This window comes from Mastigoproctus giganteus, chromosome 10, assembly GCF_048544385.1.
Source record: "Mastigoproctus giganteus isolate SK-2022 chromosome 10, ASM4854438v1, whole genome shotgun sequence".
Taxonomy (NCBI): domain Eukaryota; kingdom Metazoa; phylum Arthropoda; class Arachnida; order Uropygi; family Thelyphonidae; genus Mastigoproctus; species Mastigoproctus giganteus.
Genome location: NC_143584.1, coordinates 16,058,268 through 16,081,084, shown reverse-complemented (window position 1 = coordinate 16,081,084; position 22,817 = coordinate 16,058,268). Strand labels below are relative to the sequence as shown.

Genomic DNA, 22,817 nt, shown 5'->3' with positions numbered 1-22,817 from the left:
CAACACAAAAACAGCTCTGAAGACATTACATGATTTGGCAATTGTGGTCTAATTTTGGTTTTAAAAATCGAAATTCTTTGAAATTTAGAATCAGAAGTTGATGAAATCAAATTATATGACACATAAATAGATGTAGAGAATATCACTACTTCAAAAAAAAAAAAAAAAAAACATTTTTTACAATTATAAATACATATATATAAAAGATTTTTTAAGAAAGTTACTACTATACAATTTTATTACATAGTTTGTTTAGGGAAATGGCCTCAGGTTATGAAGAAGTTAACTAACATACAGGTTTGTGCTATAGCATCATGTTTATATGTAGCCAACTACTAAGTAGTTACAAAATTGGCATCATTTAAGTATATCTCATATTGTGAATGCGTTTACAACGAGTTGCCATGGAATGCACTACCTCAAATAAGTAATGCTTCTCTAATAGAAAAGACTACTGTTACTTATTCTGCCGAATAAGTAACAGTAATCTTCAGGTAACAGGAAAGTTTAAAGGCCAGCACTGAAATGCTTGTTACAATTACAGCAATCATGATAAGATAAAAAAAAAAAAAAACACTTTAAGTGGTTTAAAATGTTTTATGAGAAATTTTTTGCTTGAAAATGAAAAAAGGAGTGGCCATCCATCAACATTCTGAAACAATCAACATCAATGAAGCTCACACTACTATATATTTATATTCAGTCAGATCGATGATTAACCATTCAACAAATTGCTGAGATGTTATTGTTATTTGGTTTTTAGGAGCATTAGCAACTAAGGCCATATTGCTCCGGGAATATGCGGTGGTCATTCCCTTACCTTTCCGCATCCTCCGTATTTGGTGGTCACAGACTCAAACCCCGGTCTAATCAAGAAGCGTGTGCTACGCACTGCTGCTCCTTCCCACCTGGCTACGGAGGCGCCTGCTGAGATGTCTTTCATTCAGTTTGGTTCAGACCATAGTGCAGATTTGGGAATGAGGCAAGTCACATGGAGTTCACTCCACACATTATTGGTTAAGATCAAAGACAGCATACAGTCCTGAGTGATGACCCAAACTGCACCTGTGGTGAGAATGAAGACTGAGCACACATTCTATATGAATGTATAATTTATGACACCCCCAGAACAGAGCTAATAACACAGATTGGCTCCTTCCCAGGGGAGAAGAACACCTTTATCATAGAAGACGAAAACTATAAAGCCTTCACACAGAAAGTATTCGAAATTCACAGAACTATCCAAAGAATGGCAACTCAGCCCCCCAGCAATTAACCAATAATCAACAGTTAAAATTGGCCTTTCTCCCACCACACCCAGATAATGACTTAAAATCTGTCAGGATAGCAATATTCTGCACCCTGACAGAAACCTGACACGACAAAACCGGATTGACTTGGGTACCCCCAGGACTACCCTGCCATGTGTATGAACCTGGGGCCCCACACCAAATAATTACTTATTTAGGCGAGGGAGTGTAGAGGCAGCCAGGGAAGCAGATTAGCTGAAAAATATAAGTTAGCTTGTAACAAGGGGATGCAATATAGAATGAATGAGAATGAAAGACAGAATGAACAGGCTGGACACTGAGTGAAAGAATGAATTGGGAATTGTGGAAAAGAGGAATAAATGTCAGTTTTGGTGAAAGAAAGAGTGACCCACCATGAATGGGAATGAGTGGAAGAGCAAATGCAATTGGCTGAAATAATACAAAGTTAATAATAACATACACCAGTGGTCTCAAACTGGCGGCCGACGGGCCACATCCAGCCCCTGAAGCAATTTTTCACGGCCCACAAAAACATTTCATTTATGTATTTGTTGTAAATACGGTGCTTATATTCACTCTCATTTTGTTAAAAAAAAAAATTCCGGCCCATCAGCTGCTTTCAGATCGTGCATTCGGCCCGCATGCAATTTGAGTTTGAGACCACTGACTTACACTACTTTATATATTCTAACACACATTTACTAACAACACAAACACTATCACTGCATTCTCCCCTGGCCTGCACCACAACTGAAGAATAAAAGTAAGTTCGGGTGCCCAGAGAGCGCCGTACAGAAAGCAAGAATCAAACAAATGAAATGAATGCCAGAAGGATGAATAAGTGTAATTGTGTGAGAAAAAGAACACAAACCATAAATGTTACAGTTAAGTTTCAACCCTAGTTTCAATCATTTATATTCTTACTTATTTAATTATTATACATTAGTATTAAATTTACATTACACACCATTGCATCTCCCCACCCTGGTGTGTGAGAAAAAAGATGAATGAGTGAGTGAAGAAAAAAAAAATAAATAAATAAAAAATAATATATATATACAGGGTGTCCCAGGAGGAAAGGTCAATATTCCAGAAGGTGAAAGGCTAGGTAATTTCAAGCAAATAAGTTTGTATAAACATATGCCCTATCCCGAATGGTTTCCGAGATAGAGGCATTTGAATGTTTATTTTTCAAGTGACAAATTTGGAACAGTTTATAATAAATTTTCAAAAATGCCACCATCAACTTCAATGCACTTTTCTACTCTCATGAGAACATGGCATGTTGCTTGTCTAAGTGTGTCTTCACATTCCTTTATATGGGTAACAGCATCCATTATGCAAGCTAGCAGATCATCTCTTGTATCTACCTTTCTTCTGTACACTTCATCTTCATCCAACCCCATAAACAAATCTAATGGGGTTAGGTCTGGAGATCTTGGTGGACAGTTAATGGCACCACCACCATGACCAATCCACCAATCAAGGAAAATTTGGTCCAGATATTGCTTCACATGTCTGGTAGAATGGGAGGGGGCCCTGTCATGCTGAAAGTATATAGCACACCGTGTAGCCAAAGGAACATCCTCTAGTTGTTCAGCTAATGTATTTTGCAAAAACTGAAGGTAATTGTGTCCTCTCATTCAATGTTCTAAAATAATGGGACCTATCAACAGGTTATCAATCATACCGCACCACACATTGATTGAGAAACGAACTTGGAAATTTGTTTCCGCTGTACCATGTGGATTCTCGTGCGACCATCGATGAGTGTTACGTGTGTTGTTGATTCCATTCTGGGTAAACGTGGCTTCATCAGTAAATAGTATTGATGGAAGCACTTCACAATTGGAATTTAGCCAATGACAAAATTCAAGACAACGTGACACCTTCCCCTATGTGAAGATTTTGCACACACTGTGGGTGAAATGGGTACAAGCTCTCTTCACGTAGCGTTTGCCATACACGTGTTTGTGAAACACTGAGACGTGCAGAAAGTGTATGCATGCTAATTGTAGGACTACGCTGAACCATGTTCAAAATGAGTTCCCATTCCTGCACATTTATTTGACGTTCTCTTTCAGATGAAACACAAGCACTGGGAAGCATACCACTTTCACGCAATGTGTTAAAAACTTTAGAAAACACTCTACGATCCAGAATTCAACGTGTAGGAAAGCGCCGACGGTATTCTTCAACAGCAGCAGGGGCACTACCATTGCAGAAGTCATAAACATACAGCATATCTGCATATTCGGCATTAGTAAAAATGTGCGGCATTTTTAGCAAACCCTTCTACAATTAGAACTGACAACTGATGCTACTCACTGATTCACTTCTACAGTCACAACAATCAACTGATAACTGGCAACCAAATGGTGCAATCTGATGGGAGGGAAGGAAAATACTGCACGCCAATTTCAAAACAAATGTACATTAAAGTAGCTTTATCTCGGAAACCATTCAGGATAGGGCACATGTTCATATAAACTTTTTTGCTTAAAATGACCTATCCTTTCACCTCCTGGAATATTGACCTTTCCTCCTGAGGCACCCTGTGTATATATATAGTCTAACAGAAAAAAAAAATTATTATAAAATATAAGAAAAAAGTATAAAAATAGAATGCAAGTAGAGTGAGAATGCAGATTATGAATGAAGTAAATGTCTGTATGTCTCTCCCACTCCCCACTGTCAGCAAACATATCCTACCCCCGGAGCAGGATGGGCAGTTTGACCATCCTACTGGACTCAACACAACATTTGGCTATCTGAACTGGGTACTCAAACCCAGTTTCCTTTAAAACCCCATCCCCAGGCAGGGAATGGGGTTTTAGAGACGGGTCTATCTCCTCCCCTCCCTGCCTCCCCCATACTTCGCCTGGTGGGGCTTGTCCCCAATGACCTATTTGGGGATACCTACTTCATCCCCATCTTTCTGTTTTCCCCCCAATCTTCAGTCTGCTCCCCACTCTAACTAAACTGACCGAGTATACCCCATTAACAATGCTGCCAAATTCTAATCAACATCTAAATTCAACCACTGTCTCAAAAATCTCTTTTGGCCTTTCCAAATTCTAGTGTTCAATCCCCCCCCCTTTTTTTTTATAAACAGGCCTTATCACCGAAATCATTGGAAATTAGGTGGCAGAGCCTGCTAGAGTACTTAAATAATCTACTGGGTGACTGATCTGCCTCCTCGTGGCAAAGTTTGGCAACGGTGAGTCCCAATAGGGACCCAACAGCTAAATGGTCAGAGAAACAACAGAACATATCACTACACGACATTCAACTCCCCACAAACTTTTTAAATCTCTGGCCTCCACAGAGTTCTGTGTCACAAAAACAGAGTACACAACGTAGAGATGGGGGGGGACCCCTGGTGCCGTCAGACAATTAACATACTTTACAATCCTTATTTTATCTGAGTTGTTTATTGGAGCTGGCATTTTTAACAAAAATTATAACAGCTGATATAACAAAATTATAACAGGTGAAATTCCTTCACCACAACAATGAGCAACATTACTTTCCATCCAGCAATTTCTGACTGACAAAAATATTCCTCCTTTGCTGCACCCTGATTATTTGCCCGATTTGGCACCACAAAACTTAAGGCTATTCCCAAAATTAAAACTGGACACAAAAGGAAAATGAGGAGTCAATTCAAGAAATTCCATTTAACATAATAGACTGCTTAACAGCACTCACGATCAAACAAGTGAGTGGTTGTGGTTGTTATTTGGTTTTTAGGAGCATTACAACTAAGGCCATATTGCTCCGGGGATATGCGGTGGTCATTCCCTGACCTTTCCGCTCCTCCGTATTTGGTGGTCACGGGCTCGAACCCCGGTCTAATCAAAAAAGCGTGTGCTATGCACTCTGCTCCTGCCCACCTGGCTACGGAGGCGCCATGAGCGGTTGTAGGAGATTATATTGAATATTAAAAATTTAAACATTTATCACTGTATAAATGCTAATTTTTTGTAACACTGACCAAACTTTTTTTATTCATGCTCATGTGGGTGATGCAGCCATAGGCAAAGTTACCCCAGAGTTTTGGTGTCTGGAGTGCCCCCTTAGAAGGTTTAATCCGTTACTAGCAGTATGAGCTATGGCACTGTATCTGTAACAAACAGTCTCATTTAGTCTCTTCAAGTAATGAAACAAACTGTGACAAATTGGCAAAAATATTCCTATTGAAAATCACGTCATTTGCCATCAATTTAGGCTAACAGGATGGTAGATATTCCTGTTGCAATGTAATTAAGGGGTTATGAACACTGCAACAGATGGCAGCTATATACTTTGACATAATATTACAGTACACTTACAATTATCTGGGGTATTGATAAATAAAAATTTCTGGGTAATCAAAATGAAAGAAAAACTTGTAAATGCAACAAAAACACGAGTTTACCTATATACATATATTTATAAAAGTACACTACAGTGTGCTACCAGAAGACCTGGAAAACCCAATTATTTATTTTTTAACATATATAAATTCACCAATGTTGCACTCCCTCATTAAGGATGACACTTTAGCATCTTTTTCATGCTTGTTGGTCACATTCATCAGAAAAAATAACCCTTTTCTGTTACTTAACACAAAAGGATACATAAATTTAAAAAAACTCAAGAGAAGAACATTAAAATTAATCATACAGTAGTAAAATTTAAGGATTACTGAAAAAGGACTTGAGTAAGCTTTGTTTTTTTTGCTTTCCAGCTTCCTCAAGTCGTTTTTAAACAACTTGAGGAAACTGGAAAGCAAAAAAACAAAGATAGCAAAGGGGTTTTCTGAGAAATTCAAGTTATTCAAATTCAATATACAGACAACCCCTGTATAATACGGTACTTCTACAACATGGTTCCGCTCGAACATGATTGATAAATTGCGGCAAATCCTCACATAACACGGTACTTATATAACACAGTTTCGCTCTAAGACAGTTAGAGAATTGTGGCAATCCTCACATAACAAGGTATTTTTGAGCTTTTATGTGGGGGAGTTATGCAAAAGTCGTTATGCAAAAAAACTAGTCATTATGCAAAAAAAAAAAAACTTATAAACAGCAGAGAAGGCATAATTCAAATAGCAGAAGACTACTATAGAGAATTATACAAGGAGCGAGGGAATGATACCAACAGTGGAGAAGATGGATTGCAAAGTAGCAACACATACGACACACCCGATATTCTTCCTGATGAGGTAGAACATGCATTGAAGAAAATGAAGAATCGGAAAGCCCCAGGGGAAGATGAAGTTACTGTAGAGTTGCTAAAATTGGGAGGAAGAGACATAACACAAAAACTGGCAAGACTCTTCACAAAGTGCATTAGAAAAGGTGCGATGCCTAAGCAGTGGAATAATGCAATCATAGTTTTGCTGCATAAGAAAGGAGATAAATCAGAAATTGGAAATTATAGACCAATTAGCTTGTTATCCCATATCTACAAGTTGTTCACAAGGGTCATTACTAACAGATTAGAAAGAATACTTGATGAGAATCAACCGAAAGAGCAAGCTGGCTTTAGGACAGGATTCTCAACTATGGATCACCTTCACGTAATATCACAGCTAATGGAGAAAGCAAATGAATATAAAACACCATTATGCCTGGCATTTGTGGATTATGAAAAGGCATTTGACTCCATATAGCATAAGGCAATGTTTCGGGCACTGGAAAGACAAGGCATAGATACTCCATATATTATGATTTTGAAGAAAATATATGAGAGTGCTACATCCTTTATTAGACTAGACAAAGACAGTAGCAAATTTAAAATCGAGAAAGGAGTTCGACAAGGAGACACAATATCTCTGAAGCTGTTTACTGCTGCCCTTGAGGAAGCTTTCAGAAGATTAGACTGGTCGCAGAAAAGAGTCAGTGTGAATGGAGAGTACCTAAATCATTTACGGATTTGCAGATGACATTGTGGTCATAAGCCACGATCCCAAAGAATTAGAGGAAAATCTTAATCAGTTATGCACAGTTAGTAAGGATTTTGGACTAAAGATGAATATGGCTAAAACAAAAGTAATGATGAACAAGTATGCCACGGAAAGGGAAATAATGATTGAAGGAGCAGTAATTGAAAAGGTGGAGTCATATACTTATCTGGGACAAGTTATTAGCTGTAATAATGATAAATGGCTGGAAGTCAAGAGAAGAATAAATTTTGGATGGATGAGCATTCAGGAAATATAGTCACATACTGAAGAGCAATATCCCAGTTTGTCTGAAACGTAAAATAATGAACCAATGTATACTCCCCACCATGACTTATGGAAGTGAAACTTGGGCACTCACCAAAAGAATGGAAGAGAAGCTAAGAACTACACAGCGAAGAATGGAACGAATTATATTGGGAATCAGACTGTTAGATAATAAGAGAAACACGTGGATTAGGCAGCAAACTCAAGTAAAGGACATTCTTATCAAAACTAAAGAACTAAAATGGTCTTGGGCAGGACACATAGCTCGAAGACATGATGACAGATGGACTAAGAAAATAACAGAATGGTACCCAAGAGGAGCTAGAAGAAAACCTGGAAGACAAAGGCGGAGATGGATAGATGAAATTCATGAGTTTTTGAGTAGTAAATGGATGGCCAGTGCTCAAAACAGAAGGAACTGGAAAGTTGCTGGAGAGGCCTTCATCCTGCAGTGGATTGAAAATGGCTGATGATGATGATGATGATATGCAAAAAAAAAAAAAAATTGATAGTATGAACCAGCACTGTAATGCTCAATACGTTCTACGTTGATATCAATATTTGTAAAATAATAACAGAAGTTTACCTCAATATAATACGTAGAACACTTCCTTATGATACTCTCCAGCAATTAAAACAAAAAATAATCAAAAATATTACATTACAGAAAAAATAATTAAAAATCAATTGAACACAATAAAAAAAATTAAAAATCAACTGAACACAATAAAAATCAAATGAACACAATTAAATTAAATTAATTAAAATAAATTTAATGGAAAAAATTGCAAAATGATTTTCCTTCCTTTTTCTCGTTAAATTTCTTTTAATTAATTTATTTAATTTTTAATTGCATTAGATTGATGTTAATTGTGTTCAATTGATTTTTAATTATTTCTTTTGTTTTAATTGCTGGAGAGTAGTATCATATGGAAGTGTTCTACGTACGTATTATATTGAGGTAATACTTCTCTTATCATTTTGCAAAAAAAAAAAGGGGGGGGGGGGAAATCCCCGTGTTAGGGGATTTTCCTTTTTCTATTCTGTGCTACTGAACTTGTGGGGGGGGGGGGGGAAATTGAAATTTCAAAGTTTTATTACTATTGGAAAAAGTGCCAGGCCATCCAAAAGATTTGTCATCCAAATGTTGAAGTAATATTCCTAGCACCTAATATAACTTCTTTAATTCATTATATCAAGGTATCATATCTACCTTTAAAATTCATTGTATCAGAAAATCGTTACCATGGATTTTGGAAAAAAATTGATTTCGAATCTATTGAAGTGATGAAGGCATGGAAACATTTTTAAATTGACTATATCGGAATCATAGCTTTATCGCCCAAAGTAAAACCAACCGTCAACATTAACTGTGTTGGAAAAATACATGGCTCGAGTCAGTTCATTCAGGAAATATGGTTGAATTGGCAGAAAATGGAATCAATGCAATAGTACAACTTGCTAAGTCAGTAGAAGGGAAGTTTTTGATGATATGACTACTGAAGATGTTCAAGAATTACTGGTAGAAAAAGAGGCCAGCAAAGAGGATTTGGTGGAAATGGCATTGGGGTTAAACCAAATCAATTCAGAGGATGATAGTGAAGATGAAATTCTGAAGTTCCAAATTTTACATTAAAAAGCATATGGAAAGGCAAACTCAACCAAGCAATTAGAATCTTATTTTTTGGATGCAGATCCTTCGATTGAAAGGAGCACAAAGTTCAAAAGGGAACTTCAAAAATGTTTAGCTCCATCCCATAAAATTTACAAAGATCTATCAAGCAAAAGCAAACAAACTAGATTACTGATTTTTAGAGAGAGCAGAAGATACATGAAATCTAGATGCTGCAGAAGATGATGATATTCTGCAACAGAGAAAAAGTTCTTATTTGGTCGTGCTTAGCAGCGATGAAGAGGAAGAAAATTAAATGAACGTACATTATCTGACATATATGTATCACAGTTTGTAAGGCATTCATTTATTACTATTTTAAATAAAAATTAAGTTACTGATAGTTATAAAAAAATGGTGTATTTTTGTTAGCTTTTGGAACATAACCTCCTTTTTTGTACTGGTTCTACACTACGGTTTCACACTACATGAGATTTTATAGGAACCCAACTACCGTGTTATACAGGGATTACCTGTATTCGAGTTTTGAGTTATCCCACTTAGACTGACTTCTGCAGGCCAAAGAGATTCTAGTTAATCTGCCCCACAGATAATCACAAGTCCACTGTATATATTTTGCAGCTTCCTATAGCTTAAAAAAAAAAAAAAAAAGCCAAAAGAAATCAAAGATTCCAGATAAAGAAATCTGACAGTGCTCTTGAGTACTTTTCTTTTTTTTCTCTCTCACTTGTGTGAAGGCAGTCCCGGGCCAGACTATGGCAACCCGGCTGTGTGTATATGAAGGTACTGTACTTAGCAAAGCTGATCAATGTAGTGGTAAATATGTTTGTGCAATTTAGTGTTGGGTGTTGTGTTGCCCACTGAATAATTGGCCTCTTAGCCCAGTGGGTAGCTGAGTAGTATACTACCCACTGGTTTCCATCCTTGCCCTGTGGAGGTGGGTTGGACTGTACGAGTGTTCCAAACGTATCACATACCGATAAATAATTAAAAAAAGCTAGTTGTGATACAATCCATAAGAATGAAGCTGAAGATGGCCATTGCAATAAAGATCAGCAAAATGAAAGATTGCACAAGACTGATGTTAACAATAATGACCACAATGAGCCTCACCCATCATGCAAAGGACCACCATAGCTGAGTGGTGTGCAAGAGTACATAAGTACACGTGTCCTTTAGTGACCGGGGTTCAAGACTGCTAAATATGGTGCTGTTTTTTGTATTCTCTCTACTCTGTGAACTCCTCTGACTGTGTGGTGGTCAAGGGGTATAAACAGAAAATTTATTTTATTTTATTTAAAGGATGTAACTGTGCATTTCATAGGCACAAAGAACACAGTATTCACTAACCACAAGTGCCAGCAGCATAGCACAAAATGCACTGCTGGTACACCCATTGTGCAAAAAGGAAGTAACAGTGCATTTCAATGACCCAAGGAACCATCAGTCAACAGAAGCAGGAACTATGTGTTAGGATGGTACATGGAACAACCATGTTATAGTTTTAGCAGAATCGGTTTCCAAGGCCCTTAAATCTTCATGAATCATTCAACCAATTTTGCAGAAATAACAAAACAGCACATGTCCAGACATAACACCCAAAGAATCATCACATAATAAAAATAGATATGGACACACAAGTAAAGGAAACAGTACCTCATCCAGTCTACTTCCACAAATGACAAGCTCTCTGTTCCTATTCTAATAGGACATGTAACTTAAAGCAGTCGATTCCAGAACCCTAACAATCATCTACGACTTGTTGTAGCCCCCACGCCTTGAAAGAGTTCTGACAGCTTCCATGTGATCTTAAATGACCACACCAAACCAGCTGCCAGACTGACTTCTCGAATCAACACAATAGAAGTCCCGGTGGTATGACAGTTAAAGGTGATTTTATTAATTTCACGTGGTATAAGAGTGGTTATTAAATATAGTAATTAATCTTTATAATAGTTTCGTCACTGCCTGAGTACCACCTTTAAATCATAATGAATTACTAAGGGATAGAACATATAAAATGCATGATGTTTGAGAAAATCTCATTTCGACAGAATCTCAGTGGTTGGTTGTCTAAATCAACAGAGATTCTGTCAAAAAGATTAAGCTTAGCAGATTTCAGTTGAAAATTGACAATGAAAATCAATGAAAATATACTGAGACTATGTATATTTGTGAAATGAATTGGTAAGGTTAAGTTCTTTTTAAAAATAGCATTGTTCTATTAATTTGACTCTTCATGTGCTTCTTTTTCAGGTTCCATGTTTAATTCGAACATTGGAGATGTTCAAATTTAGTGAAAGATGTTCGGCTTAGTGAAATAGTTCCTGTGTTGTAAGACCTCCTGTCCATTCTTTCATGATGCAGATTAGGTAAAAGTTGCAAACATGTTGTACGAATTGATGAAACTATTAAACATAGCATACACATGGCAAGATATAATCACCTCTCTAACATAACAATAACATGGCTTCTGCAGTGACCCACCTTCCCTTATAGGTTCACAATCCAGCAGACGAACTAGCAGTTAGTCTATTGGATTAAACCTATGGAAAAACCTAAATGATGTATTTACAAAGAAGCTGTATGATGTATTTACATCATACAGAGTATATATTCTTCTGTATATACAGAAGAACAGAAGTTGAATTTAAATCTGTCATAACACGTACTGCACTTTCTGTTGCATGGCCATCTTACTGACACTGACTGAAGCGGCGTGCATAGGAGTCATTCTGCACACACATGGCGCAGCCAAGGTCATCGTTGAGGTGTCAAATAAAACTGTTTGCTGTTACGATCACAGCAATCTATCAAATATTTCCGAAGATGATTAAAAGAGAAATCACAGACACCTTTTTCGATGACCCTGTATATGTGAATAATGGTATTCGGGAACAAGAACTGATGAGTGAACTTTATGACCAGAATTTATCTGAGTTCAAGATCAGAAAAGACGAGTTTATCAAGGAGTGTATGGTCTCTTTTTCAAGAGTCAACAGGTCGGGTGAGAGCCGGAACTGGATATTGGCTGTAAGTTACAGAGTGAGATTTATTTTATTTTATTTATTTATTATTTGGTTTTTAGGAGCATTAGCAACTAAGGCCACGTTGCTCCGATGATATGTGGTGGTCATTCCCTGACCTTTCCGCATCCTCCATATTTGGTGGTCAAGGACTTGAACCCCGGTCTAATCAAGAAGTGCGTGCTATGCACTGCTGCTCCTGCCCACCTGTCTATGGAGGCGCCTATGGAGTGAGAGAAAATTTAGTGTTCAGGTCATATATTGGTTATTGCAATTATAAGTTCAGAAGGCATCGCATTTCACTATGATGTGCTACCATTGCCTTCAGTATGGCCACACTGCAGGACATTGAATTTCACAGAACCAAATTTGTTCCCATTGTGCAAGAGGTGAACACACTTATGTGAATGTGTGTATAAGAACACAGAACAGACCTGCGCAAATTTTTTGGCTACCAATCGCTGTGCGACATATTCCAGCACAAGACAGATTATGCTGGTCTTTCCTGAAACTGGAATTAGCTAGATATGGACAATTTGGATCAGAACTCGTCTTCTCTTCTTCCTTGTTTTGCTTTTAAGCTAGTTCTTTTTTTCTTCTTCTTTCTTCCCACTCTGCATACTTTATACTATTATAGCGTTTTTAAGATCTGTGTGCTGAGATCTGTATGAAATTACCAATCCCTGGCCTGGATCCTAGAAACTAACTTGCTGCAGTGAGCAAGGTTTTTTTTTTTGATTTGATTGTTGTTGGCGCATCGGCTTCTGTGGCCATATTGCACCTCCCAAGGTTTTTGCAGTACTTTGATCCAAGCCCGAGGCGGGAATCGAACCCGCGACCTTTGGGTGGTGAGCAAGGCTAAATGGCCAATAACTCAACATAACCTGACATTACACTACAGCACATCTACATCGCTACACTGATTGGCCTTTGTCTGTATAGTATCCACACACATTAAATGCAGAGTTGCCATAGTTCGGTAGGGCTGCATAAGACAAATAAATTTTAAAATATATATATATATCCTCACTGTGGTTGCGACTCTGAGGAGCGTAGGAGCCTTCACGTAGGAGCCCTCAGTAATAAATTATACCTGCAAGTAATAAATTAATTGGTCATATGCTGCCTGATCGCAGAAAGTTAGAAATTACATGGCCTCCATATAATCTACTACACTGTATGTAAGATTACCATCTAAGATACAGTCCGGACCGTGCACTGTGTGTGGGGGGGGGGGGTCAAGTGCATAGTTAGTTTTGGGAAGGGGAAACTACCCTTTGTTATAACTATGTTGTAAACAATAATAAAAGTGTGGGGTCCGACGATTCACATACACCAAGTGCCCCCCCCGCCAAATTTAAAGGCCCTGAAAACAATACATCTGACATCTGTTGGATAGATTTCTTAAAAAAATTTAGAATTTAAAATCCCAGTTTAGAAATGAAAACTACTAAAAATTCTAGTGATATATCAATGTAAAATAACAGAAGAGCAAAAACCGTTATGAAAATACATTATTGCTCAGTTCACATTCCACTCCAACAAAGTCCATTGAGAAACTGGTTTCGTTTAGATTACTCAATCAAATGTTAGCAGCGGTAAATTAAAACAGATCAAATAAAGAATAGAACAAAGCTTGCGAAAGCGATTTGTAATGTGCGTTAACCGACCGATCCATTGTACAAGAGAATGTCTTTATTTCGAATTTCCACTTCGGAGTACCCCAACGACACTTTTGACAGCCGGTGGTGTTAGTATAAATTTCAAAACACGGATCACTTGCCCCGAAGACTGTTTGCTTCTGAATAAAAATATCTTTAATCTCACCCACATTTTTATTAAAAAGATAATTAAAATGCTATTTGATATAAAACAAGCAACTTACCACCCGCCAACTCTCTCCAACTTCAATGACGCAAGACGTTCATGCGTCCGTCCACCATACCGCCATTGTTGAAGACGCGGACTTCACGTGCCTTCTCGCACGCCGCAGCCGTGACGTAACCCTAGAGTCATTAACACTTGTTTGACTCGGGTTGAGGTCGAAACAGTCTGGGCGTTTGACTTCGCATAGAAATTCCCCCTAAAGTGGCCTCAGTGGCCTTGAAATCTCTCTCTCTCGGGATTAAAAAAGGGGGGGGGGGGAATACTCAGCCCACTCACAAACTTCAATCACTAACGTGATGGAAAGTGAGCACACGTGGTCTAAATCTATTTACACCGATTTCACAATACTAAAGTAATGATGCAATGCTATGCTACTCTGACCTTATCAAGGTTGTAACGCGTATTAGAAACGCTACACATCTTTGTAAAAAAAAGATATATCTCAATGATTTCTTTTTATTAACAACTTTCATAAGATAGGATTACTGAGTATATAAAAACTGTATATATTATATGACGTCATACTATGTACATTCTCGAGATTTTGGAATTCTGAATCTAAGGATTCTTGATGCATGAGGATAATCAATAGGGAACATTTTTTGTATAAGTTCCTAACTCTCATATTAAACGACTAAAGGGACACGACCCGAAATATGGTACTGTACTCATGGTAACGTACGTCATCTATGAGTCATACTTTTTTTTTTTCTTTTTAGTTGCATTTGGGATCTTTAAAGCTCCCCTGAAAACTGCAAAAGAAACTTTTTTATTCAGTGGCAGGTCTTTTGTCATTTTGGGTGGGGAATATATGAACGGTTACATTCCATATGAATTTATGAAGCTATAATTATTGTGGTAAAACGTTTCCGGGTGTCCCCTCTAAATGCTAGCATTAGCAGACGCATATTATTATTATTATTATTATTATTAGCCATACAGTGCAAGGAAGCCTGAGACTTATGCTGCACCAGCCAAAAAAAAAATTTCTGAATTACCCCAAGAGAGAGTCAGAAGTACAAGGGAATCACCAAGAAAGACAAGAATGATGATATCCAGTTCAGGACCCTAGGTGTGCCAAGCCCATACTCACCAGATGTGAGCCCCTGGGGTTAAAAAAAACTTTATTCCCACGCCGGGAATCGAACCCGGGCCTCCTGGGTGAAAACCAGGTATCCTAACCACTAGACCACGTGGGAACACCGATGATACAAGAAAGCAAACTTACCATTAGTAGAGGATACAATGCAAGAAAGCAAGCTTATGTAGCATCAGCCTCCCATTTCATTCATTTATTCACTCCAAATGCTTGTCCAGCTCACTTATACACTGATGCTAACTTATACAGCATCGGCCAAAAAAAAAAACTTCCCATTTAACACATCCATTCTCTCCAAAAGTTTTTCCAATTCTTTCTTGAATTTATTTAAACTATCAACGACCAATGGAAGTTTGTACAAGCAATCAACCACCCGCTAGCTAAAGGTAAATTTCCGCACATCTATTCTACAGCTGTCTTTCCTCAATTTGAATTTACGCTCACTCAGGTTCGTAATTTTAGCAAGTGGAAGAATCCCATCAGCATTGAGCTTGCTGAACCCATTCAAGGGTTCACACTTATACACCTCAATCAGATCATCTTGCAGGTACCTAGTCTCCAGACGCTGCAATTTGCAGAACTTAAGTCGTTCTTGGTAAGAGCAACTCTTTGTTCCCCTCACCAATCTCGTTGCCCTACTTTTTCAACTGTTCCAAGTTTTCTCGAAGGATTTTTCTAATACCCAGTATAAACACGTAAAAACTGTTTTTGTTGTTATTGTTCTAGTAAATTATATTTGATGCACACTCCAGATCTGGTATCTTTGTACGAGGGGCAGGAGAAGGAAATTTTCCCTGAGTTTTAGACAGCATTACTTTTATATGTTACGTCATCGTTTTACCAACTTGTCAAAAGGCAAAAAAAAACCCGAGGTCGGGTTTCCAATCGGACGATTGGAAACCCGACCTCGCAAAATAAATAATGATGATCAACTTAACCAAAACCTAACACAATTTCCAATAGGGCCCCGGAGGATGATTTGTCCCAGGACCAAGGGCCGGATTTTATCGCCTGTAATATGCTCTGCCTACCTAATTTTGGTATTTGGCCTTGATAACGAAGTGTCTCAGCCTCCCCCAAGAAAATTTCTGGTAATGTCCATGGCAAAGGCAGAAATTTGTTGTTGCTGTTTTTAAATGTTTCGCCTGTGTAAAGAGAGTGAAATGTATATTTATAATCGCTTCCTGATAATCGTGGGGGTTTTCGTATAACCCTTTAAAATTCGTTTCAAATGTTTAAACATCTTGCATTCTACATGAGAAGAAAAGCGCTTTCTGCAGACCGGATTACCTCCCCTTCTCTTCGCTCAACCATCCCTACTTTTTTTATATTCTAAGCAAAAAGTGAAATACTCGTAAACGTTTTCAACTAATGGTGAAACACAAACATGCCTTTGAAATAATCTCAGTGTCATAAAATACCCTATTACCCTTCATTTTGAATCCACCTTTTCAAGGACGAGTTTAGAGTTTAAGTTATTCGGGTTCAAGAATTAATGTTGGGGTAAAGGATACGAATTGCCACTTGTGTAGAACTGCTCCTTAACGTTAGCAGTTACTTTGCGGTTGTCAATAATACAAAGCTCTGTAAAAGGAGCCAGAAGTATGCAAAGTGTAACTTTGTGTAGTGTCCATATTGTTACATTGAAAGTGTTGTTTCTGGCCACTTTGCTACTACGAAGCAGCGATTACTAGGAAAGCTGCTTTGTGGTACCCGTCCATGCCACGAGGAGGCGGGCCACTACATTTGTACCGTCCTGTTGAAATAAAGCTACATTAGGGTACAGCCAGCAAATAAATAAATAGTAATTGTTTAGAAACATCTTCGCATAAATAAATAAATTATTATTATTAATTATAATTCATATTATAAAATTAATATATTAAAAAACTCCATCCATACACAAAAACAGGCATGCATTAGCACTTACTTACACAATCAAGGAAGGAGTATAGAAATGATGGAATTTAGGTTACGTTAAAATCAGGAAGATTAACATCATGAGCTGTGGAAGCTTTGGAATTGCAACCACGATTTTTTCTTTTGATGAAGGCCTTGCTGGTGGAGTCCTTGAGCAGTAGAAAAACTACCTTTATGTTTATGAGCCTTTATTCTTGTTCAGAAGCATATACGTTGATCCAAGAGGATCATCGTAGCAGTGACGGAAATACAGCATGGGCGCCCAGTCTTCCCCGTCCCCACAGAGGCATAAATAGTCTAAAGAGTCTAAAACCTTCTTGTAAATGTTATATTCTTGCTATTTTCGAAGAAGTTCTTACCAATGTCTGGATTTTTCAGCTTTAGTGTTAGCATCGATTGAAATTACTATATTTAGAATCTCAAAGAGAATCTTTTTCCTGGTATTATAGCACACTCCTCGATATAGAATGTGAAAATCCAGAAGCAAGAACCAGAAATTACATGCAGGGCAAGAGTGAATACCGTCCTATCGGTCTTTGTAATAGCAAGAATCATAAAGTGGGTTGCATCTTCACGTAGCACCTTCTATTCGTGGGTCGATGAAACTACACCCCAGCTCCTGACGTGGACATAGGTATCAATTCGTTATATACATTACTGTATTTGTAATTTTTTTTTTTTTTTATTGAAACTCCTGAATACCACATAACAGTTTGGTCTAAACAATTTAAATGGGACTAGAGAAACCATAGAAGGTAAGCCTCTGGACCACAAATATAAATGACAACTCCAAAAATGTTCCAAAAAAACCCTGAAGACCTGGTCATGAAGGATAGTCGAATTAAAGTGTCTGCGATTGCCAGAGAATATTATATTTCTAAGGGATCGCTACTGATCATTTTCATGAAACTTGGTCATGTCAAAGGTTAGTTTCACTTTGTGCACGAAAGGCCTTTTGGCAACCTACACCAGTGCTCTCTTGCACGACGCTTTCTCTACCACTTCCCAGGGAGGAGGGGAGGTGGGACACGGGCCTGTCCCACTGTCAAATGCGGGGGTAAATCTCTCTAAAAAAAAAAGTAAAGTGCAGCCATTATCAACCCACTGCAGGATGGAAGCCTCCTCAACAATTCATGCTGAGGGAAATGGACCATAATCTGCCACGCTGGTCCAGTGCGGGTTGGCAGATCGACCGTATTCAGCAGTCAGGGGCTTGAACCCCGGTCTACTCAAAGAGCGTGTGCTACTGCACTCCCGCTCCTGCCCACTCGGCTACGGAGGCTCTATCGACCCCTTACTTTCAACTTCTACCTCCCAGCTTTCAGTCTCCCCGCCCATCCTGTCTACTTCTCACAGCGTATGCCCCACACAGTCGAAACTTAAAAGTACTAAAATTCTGTTTGTCCAATTTTTTAGCCTTATACACCTTTTTGCGTATAAACCCTACAGAGTCGTCTTTTTCAAATTATGTGCTGGTGTATCTGGTCTACCTCCACTGGGCGAAGTGTGGGCAACGTTGGGTCTCATTAGGGGCTCAGCGGCTAAATGACCAGATGAGCAATGGTACACAACACTACACTGTAAAATATCCATACACTTTTAAATCTCTGGCATTTACAGTGTACTGTATCACACGTAAATCAATGTAAACTCGCGGTGATGGGAGAAACCCCTGGTACCGTTTGACCCTCAATACACTGAACACTGTGCTAAGAATTCTCACACCTCTTCAGAAACATTGCAGGAATCAAATCTGAGAGGAAATTTACACATGTTATGCAGATATAAAAAGGTCTCTTTCAAAAATTGCAATTTGTGATGAAACATGGATTAATCACTGAGATCCATGAACGGTGGTAACCCATAGAACACCACAGCCCAAAGAATTCAGGACCTAATCCTTCATCTGGAAGATTATGGCATAATTTTGTTTTGGGGGGGGGGGATATGGAAGGAAATCTTTCGATAGAGCACATGTCATAGAAGAAACCAAAATGGAAGCGATGTATTGAAGGAGACGTATACTGTATTGGAAAAATAATAACTATATAAGTTTATAAGCTAATAAAGTTTCATTAAATAATTTTAATAAATATAAAATCAGGTAGGAAATTCATGAGAAGTACACGCACTTTGAATGAGCTGTTAGTAGTCACGTTGTTCAAGCCCTCGTGACTACTAAATACGGTGCTGTCCTGATGTTCTCTCTATCTTGTGAACTCCTCTAACTTTATGTAACCGTCTCGGAGTATAAACAGAAAATTTATTTATTAATATTTCGTAATGTGAGATGTATTATATTATTTAATGTAAAAATGCAAGAATATTAGAACTTTATAAAGAATATTGCTTTTTACTTTAGCACTTGGTAGCTTCATAACATCCTCAGACTTCATAGCAACTAGTTAATTAGTTGAGCAACTAGCTAAAAATTAACTATTTGCTCCATGTTTCTCAAAACTAGGGTCCACATTGGGACAACCTTCTTTACACGGCCAAACCTTGTTTTTGTCTTTCAGGAACAGCATTATAATTGTAGGTACACCACTTGGAAATAAATTCAGCTCCGGCTCCAGATTTCTTCAATTGAGATACTTCTGTTCATCGTTTGTCCAAAAAGCCATGGTCAAATTGATGAACACATCACTAGACTATCTACTACAGCACAAGAATGAATCAATGTTTATGGATTGAATGGAAAATAATCAAAAGACAACTATGAACAATCAACAGGACGCGACTAGTGGCAACTGTCCACACTAGACAAACATCCAGTGACAGTTCCTACAAATCACTATTTTCTCTTTGAAGTTTGCTGCTCAAGATGAAAACACACAACAATAAGGAACATTCGGAAACTACCAACAGAAACATCTAGTAACATGATTCAACTAGTAGCAACTTTGTTTAAAGCAGTGGCAAGGGGGGGAATAATATTGTAATTTCTGATCTCTGTGTGATACACCAAATTTTCCTAATGATGATTTTCCAGTTTTTCCAGAAAAAAAATTTTCCAGTTTTCAAAAGAGGGGATGGAGAATTATAATGACTGTGTTCAGTTTACAAGACTAATTTCCTAATTAAGAAAATTCAAACGAATTAAAGGGAATAACACAAAGTTATAAAAATAGTGTCATAAATTGAGGAAGATATCACATCTGGTGAGCTTGGCACACCCAGGGTCCTGAGCTGGATAACGTCATTCTTCTCTTTCTTGGTGGTTCCCTTCTACTTCTGGCACTCTTGTTCGTTCTCTCTCTCGGGGTAAGTAAAAGAAAAATGGAATATTACTAAACCCGCATAATTTCAGAAGTCAATATGAAACTTTTTTGTAACTAGTTTTAAGCTGAGAGGTAGTGGGCCTCAGTAGGGCCGCAGGTTCAATACCCCTGATTTAGGCTGCTCTTACAGATAAAGGTAGGTGACCACTGATTACACATTTATGTACTTATTGATAATATACGAGGTGAATTCTAAAAATTCGAGGGCTGAGTTTCTATATTGAAACTGTAGCATCGTAGCAAGTTGACTTGTCACAATGTTTGGTGACTTCTTTAGACATACTAGAGGAGTCAATCTGAATTAGTGCCTGTTAAATAGAAGGTTTTTGTGTTTTAAATTTTGCATTTTAAAATGAGTGATATTACTGAGCCCCAAATTCACATCAAATTTTGTTTCAAATTAAGAAAAAATAATTTTTTTAGCCGGCAGCCAGGTTGTTATCTGCTGGTGAGACTATGTTCTTCTCCTACGTGAGAAGACCCCCCGCTGCGAAGTTCTCTAGTGGCTGAAGATTGTCAGAATTTGAGGAATAGGTTCAGTTGATTCTCAGATTTTTGCGTAGCGTTGATCAAGTCCTGTCGAAGGTCGTCATAGAGGGAGCATTGAAAGAGCAGGTGCCACCAGTTCTCTTTACTGCCACAGTGGCAGAGACCCACCTCTGGAGTGAAGTCCCAATTGGTGTAATTGCCATTCATTAAACCGTGGCCGGTTAGTAGGTATGTGGTCTCAAGTGACGGGCAAAACCATTTCTGCATGGATTTCGTAGCAGGGTAGGTGACTTCAAGTAAAAATCTTCTGGTAACGGCCCCGAGGGTTGATTCACAAGACACTGTTCACTGTTCTGTTGTCCAGCAATTAACCAGGAGTTGACATTGTGACAACTTTTGTAGTAGGGTTTTAGGCCATATTGCGCAGTATATAATGTATTTGTAAACTGCGCGTGCTCTGTAGTCTATTTACTCTTCTGGTTGTGGAAAAACCTGAGTTTCTGGGAATGCCTCTAGGAACTGCATAAGCATTGAATACGTCTATACAGTGTTATGGAGACTCTTTCTGAGGAGATCCATCAGAATAACCAGTAAGTTTCATCATCTCCCAAATATTAGTTATCTCCAACTTTTTGATCATGCAATCAGTATTATTCACTGAAAATAGAAATAAACGTCTGAATAATTAAATATTCATGAAATATTTCATTATTCAATAACGACCAGTCAGATTTTCACCTGTAGCTTCTCATAGGAGTGGCCTGGATATGGGAAAAGCATACCAAAGGAACCTCGTGAGGTACAGAAATGATGAAGGAAACAACACCGACACAACAACGGAAACAAAACGGTACAGAGGGACATTTGCCCATCTATGCTCCCACCCCTGTCCAAACCAGATGGTTCTGTTGTCACTTCAGCCAAGGATAAAGCTGACCTGCTAGCGTCCCATTTTTCTTCCAGCTCATGTATTAATGATTTTGGTAAAACACCTCCCACCATTCCCAACACGCTCCATTCAATGCCTCCTGTGGTTTTCCGTCAAAAGGATATCAGAAGGATTTTGATGAATTTTGATGCTAAGAAAGCTCCAGGTCCTGATAGTATTTCTCCACTTGTTCTCAAAACCTGTGCTCCTGAACTTACTCCTATTCTTTGCCGCCTTTTTTTCACTTTCTTATTCCAAAGGTGTTTTTCCTTCTGCTTGGAAATTTGCTCATATCCAGCCAGTTCCTAAAAAGGGTGACAAATCCCTCCCATCCAATTATCGTCCCATTGCAATTACTTCTACTCTTTCTAAAGTAATGGAGAAATCAATTAACCGCCAACTCTTAAACTACCTAGAAACCTTCTGTCTGATCAACGATCGCCAGTACGGATTCCGTCAGATCGATCCACTGGTGATATTCTGGCTTATGGAATAATTCAATGGAAAAGTTCGGTGAAACACAAGTAGTTGCTCTTGACATCTCAAAGGCTTTTGATCGTGTTTGGCATAAAGGTCTTCTAAACAAGCTTCCATCTTATGGTTTGCCAACTGTTTTTAGTAACTTGTTATCCAGTTTTCTCTCTGATCGCTCGCTGAAGGTGATGATAGATGGCTCTCTGTCTTCTAACTTCTCCACTAATGCCGATGTCCCCCACGGTTCAGTTCTTTCCCCCACTCTTTTCCTCTTGTATATTAATGACATTCTTCCATTGACTGGAACTCCTATCTATAGTTTTGCCGATGATAGCACATTGCATTCCACTTTCCATTTTGAGAAACCTTGTCCTGCTCAATCAGCTTCAACTTCTCGAAAATCTGCTACCAATTCCTTAAATGCCGATCTTCAGGTAATTCTCCAGTGGGGCAAAGACAACTTAGTTGATTTGAACCCTTCTAAAATTCAGTCTTGTCTTATATCTCGCAAAAAGGATTCTTCTGCTCCTATGCTTATCTTTAGGGACACTCCGATTTCTAGGAAAAATGATATATCTCTTTTGGG

The 22,817-nt window shown here is 38.2% G+C and overlaps 1 protein-coding gene and 1 non-coding gene across 2 annotated transcripts in view; both read right to left on the bottom strand.

Moving 5' to 3' along the window:
- The window catches only part of LOC150078801 (CCAAT/enhancer-binding protein gamma-like), a 39,248-nt gene extending 25,109 nt beyond the window's left edge, over nt 1-14,139 (bottom strand). Inside the window, exon 1 of the mRNA XM_090382749.1 lies at nt 14,039-14,139. The gene's annotated coding sequence lies outside the window, so the exon portion shown is untranslated. The remainder of the gene's footprint in view (nt 1-14,038) is intronic.
- Nucleotides 14,140-15,167: 1,028 nt separating this feature from the next.
- TRNAE-UUC (transfer RNA glutamic acid (anticodon UUC)) lies at nt 15,168-15,239 on the bottom strand. Its single transcript has one exon. It is a non-coding gene; the product is annotated as a tRNA-Glu (tRNA).
- Nucleotides 15,240-22,817: the final 7,578 nt, after the last annotated feature.